This window comes from Triticum aestivum, chromosome 4A (assembly GCF_018294505.1).
Source record: "Triticum aestivum cultivar Chinese Spring chromosome 4A, IWGSC CS RefSeq v2.1, whole genome shotgun sequence".
NCBI classification, from domain to species: Eukaryota; Viridiplantae; Streptophyta; class Magnoliopsida; order Poales; family Poaceae; genus Triticum; species Triticum aestivum.
In genome coordinates, this window is record NC_057803.1 from 572,309,620 (window position 1) to 572,314,585 (window position 4,966).

Here is a 4,966-nt window from a genome sequence, read left to right on the forward strand (position 1 = left end):
GACGAAGAATACTCGAAGAAGAGTAGCGTTGCATTAACGTCGACGATGTAAGGCACCGTACCAGCGGGGGTTCCGAGCTGCTTGCTGGTGTGGTAGTACGGAGGCTTGTAAGGCTCCGGCAACGGCGTCATATGTACTGTGGGTGCGCCCGTCTGGCAGCGGCCGCCACAACCCCCTCCTCCGCCACGATCCTCCATGCCCAACGCCACCACCAGGCCCACCGGAGGCCCACCGGCGGCCAGCCGCTTCTTGAGCTTCTCCTTTGTGGCCTTCGCTTTGACGTGATGAGTTTGCCGCGTAGCCGTGTTGGTCTTCCGAGTGAGCATAATGTTCGGATCCTTCGGTACCTCCGTCGTCTCCATCTCCGACAGGTTCTTCGATAGTTCGATGCGTCGGTGACAGAAGGAATGAGAGGCTGGGAGAAAAGAGCAGGAATTGGGCAGAGAGCGGTGGGGGATGGAAAAAGAGAGTGGGGGGTTTTCGCGCGGAAACAATGCGGGACACTCCAAAAACGTGGGCTTTGCCTTCCTTTTGGGTGGGCTAGGGGGCAGAGAGCAACGTTTCGCGTGTCCGGACTCCCGCAAAATGGAGACAAATGTGGGGGAGGGGGGCTTTGCGGGAGTCCGGACATGCGGGGGATAAGGGCATCTCCAACAGCGACCCGCAAACTGCCTGCATCCATCCGGACCGCAAAAGCCATCCAACACGGTCCTGTATCAGTCCGTGCCACCTGAAACCCAACATGGTGATGACAATCTTGACATGGACGATGAGGGTTTTGTTGCGAAGGGAAGAAGTGGAAATTATACCAATACAGAGGATGTGTTGATATGTACCGCATGGAAGAAAGTCTCTCAAGATGCATCCGTTGGAAGCGATCAAACGGTAAACACCTATTGGCAACGCATCAAGGATTACTTTGATGAGCGCAACACTAAGTGGTCACTTCCGTTCGAGCGACTCTCTTCGCCAACGTTGGTCCACCATCAACGCCGAATGCCAAAAGTGGGCCAGTTGCTTGTCAAATGTTGCTCGCATGAACCCAAGTGGTTGCGGTGATAGTGACTTGGTAAATATTTCGTCTTCATGCGTGTTTTTTCAAATATTAGATTGTTCCACATTCGATGATGACGTGTTGGTTGTTTTATTGTAGAAAATGATTGCCCAAGGATTGTTTCGAGAGAGGAACATGAAAGGCGAGAATAAGACAAGGAAAGGAAAATCTTTTACTTTTCATCATTGTTGAGCTCAAGGACGAGGAGAAGTGGAAAACTAGAGAGACTTTTCATGCTTCGAAGAAGAAGAGTGTGGTGATTGATACTACTAGGGAAAAGCCTAGCAGTAGTGCTGGTTTTTGGCCTATCAGTAGCGCGGGGTGCCGCGCTACTGATATGGCGCTACAGCTAAAGGTTTGCAGTAGCGCTGGTCTAGACACGCTACTACTATACGCACTTAGTAGCAGCGCGTTTCGTAGGAAGCGCTACTGGTAAATACTAGCAGCGCGCCTCTGTGCCCGCGCTACTACTACTATTGCGTATTCTATTTCTTTTTCATTTTATGTCGCATTCATACACCATTATCTATGTTTTCATACAATAGCAATTTAGAGATTGTTTTTACATCATAATGAGTTATTACGTCCCTGGGTGAAAGAACCGTGGATTATTTCAAGTGGATGGATCCATCCACTTGAAACTAATCCGCGGTTCTTTCATCTAATGATATAATAAATCATCATCATCATGTCATTTAACAACTTATCATCATAATACATCATTGTCATATAACAACTCCTCATGATCATCATTTTCGTCAGTGAGACATCATATAGCAAGTTGGTCACTAGTCATAATCACAACTCCTCCTCATCATCATCATCAACTTGACACATTGTAGCACATAATAACACATATAACATAGGATCTACTCCTCTCTCATAGGACCTACTACCCTCTCTTAGGTAAAATAGCATAAAACAAGATAGGCCCTGACTCTCCATTATGGAGAATGGAGATTATCCTGTCTCCAATTTTTGCCCTTCGCACAATGTTGCTTCCAAGTAGCTCCTTACGATTGACCATACATTTTTTCTAATATTTGATTGTCATGTCTTCATCGGTTTTAGAAATCCGGTATGAACAACAGTGATGCGTAGGATGACCTGGTCGTAAGCTCATAACATCAAGGCGACCTTTCGGAAACATCAGATGAGGCACACAATCCTTCGGGATTTTCTGTTGAAAAACATAGTAATAACCTCGTAGTTAGCAATGTAGTTTATTTTAAAAGAATTTATGCAAAAGATGCACGGATGTCGTAATAGTAAAAAATCTTACCATGCCATCTCCATGGATGTTACCGTAGTTCAATACGTGCACTAGTGGCACGTGTTAACCATAATGTGCACGAGTTTGATAATAGATATTGTAATTCTCAAGATCATTAATAAATAAGATCAGATGATTTTTCTCCTGATAAGTTAATTTTGCGCCATCGGTGTAGTAGGTTCTGTCTACCATCTTCCGCACATTCTTTGAAGAATGAAAATAAGCTATCAATGGAAATAAGCTGTCAACTATTTTGAAATAAACAATATAAATTACTTAATAACTATGTTTGAGAAATTCACATAGCGGTAAGTTGGAAGTGTATCAACAAGGACCCAAATGTCCATATTGTCTTCGTCGATGTCAGGATCACCAAGATCCATGGTGACAAGCATACCCTCATGAAACTCATACGTCTTGCAAAGTGCTTCCCAATTCGGGCAACCAAAATGGGATACACTATCAGAATTGTATAGAGTTACAGCAAAATCATATCCATGATGGGTCCTCCGCTGAACTATCTTTGTTTCCATACTTCCATGGGATAAGCTATAGTCGAATTGTAAAAGACGAAAAATACATGTTAAAGAAGCAGAAGTCGTGCTTAATTACGAAAAAACACTTGTCATCGTTGTGTACCGTTTCAACAACGAAGGTCTCCTAAATCTTAATGCTGAAGCGCTGACCTTCTACCAGGTGAGGCCTGTCGCACAGACCCCGGTCGTCGCCGCACCAGTCGCACTCCGCTGGGAGACTTTCGTCCTCCTCCGACGACATTTCCTAGGTTCATAATTCAAAGATTAAACTTATAAAATTCAATGTATGTACTACAAAAACTAAATTAGATCATTATTATTCATCACGGGTTGACTATCGGTCCATCAAGTCACAACTCACGTGGTGTATATATTCGACCATTGGTGATGGTCGCTCCTCCCTTCATCCCCGAGTGCATTAAACCAAAATTTCTAGCACACGGGAACGAAGGAGAAGCGACCTCCACGACAATAGTCGGCATTCTTGTTCTCTCATATATGGTGGAGTCTCGACAGACTTAAAGTCAACCTGAAATGTTGTTTAATTATCTTTCTAGAAAATCCAGGCCACTCAATATTTCCTACATATTCTAGCACAAGTCATGCCAAAATTCACGAAAATATCCGGCATGACCTTTGCTAAAAAAGGACATATCGAGCGCCTGGAATTTGCCAGAACAGAAATTAATCAACACTCTGGCAAAACATAGGCCACTCGGAGGTGTTACCTGCAAACATGGCCGGCCACTTGGGCAAGCACATATCCTATTTGAGCAACACAAGATATACATGTTTATATCTACATCATATGAGCATTCAAACTTGATGGTCATTGCATTTCAATGGTTGAAAATATGAACAAAAACATTTCAAAATATCTTATAGGACTCATATTGACATGGAGATTTGGCTGGTCTCACCTCGAGGTCGGAGGGGGTCGATGACGGAGACGATGGCGGGATGATGGAGGGGCTCCTTGATTTTTGCAAAAATCTTAGGACTTAGTGAAACCCTATAAGCTATCAACTAATCAAATGCATATGCCTTGCATAGTGCTCTCCAATTTGAGCATTCAAAATAGGAGTAGTTCTCCAATTTGAGCATTCAATAAGCAAAACTAAATCATAAAATAAATTAGTATTCAAATTAGCATGCATTCAATAAGCAAAACTAATCATCTCTTGCGTCCATACACCATCGATTTTTATCACTAATACATCTCGAATAGTATCATACACATAACATCACTAATACAACTATAACCCTAGCGAACGACGGGTATCGGCGCGGGCGGTGGACACCCAAAGAGAAGGAACCATCATAGGATCATAGCTCCAGTGAGATCCCTGAAGAACCCGCCAGGTATTGTCGAACCTGCCCTCCAACGCAACCATGTAGCGACGGACGTGCTCGTCCTCCTCGCTGACACGGTGACGTACCACCTCCGCGGGGGACGAAAGCCTCCGCACCGTCAGTGGCCCATGCGACCGCCACCAAAGAAGGTTCGAGTCAACAATGGGCTAGCTCCTCACCAAGCTGCCCCCCCCCCGAAAGGTAGCACCTCCCAGTACCAGCCCGACGGAGCCTAGTCCCGGACATGGCCCCTCTGATCAAGCAGGCCTCCTCCGCCGAGTCGACGACGAGGATGCGGGATAGGCATCGTCGACGTCGATGCAGGAATAATTGCTTTAACTAAAAATATAATAACAAATGTGTCATGTTCAAAATATGACATGTCCCCTTCAAAATGAATCAACCTAGAATTCGGTTAAATACACCTAAAACACCTAAATTCTATTAACTACACCTAATTGAAAACCTACATTTTGAACATGGTTCGATCATAACTAGGGTTCATACTACATTATTCTAAGATTAAACACCTAAAATACCTAAATTATGTTAACTACACCTAATTAAAAACCTACATTTTGAACATGGCTCGATCATAACTAGCTAGGGTTCATACTACATTATTCTAAGATTAAACACCTAAGATCACAACCTACTACATTATTCTAAGATTTAACCTACATTTTTCAACTAGCTAGGGTTCAAAATAAACTAGGGAAGAGGAGGAAGGAGGGAGGAGGAGTACCTTTC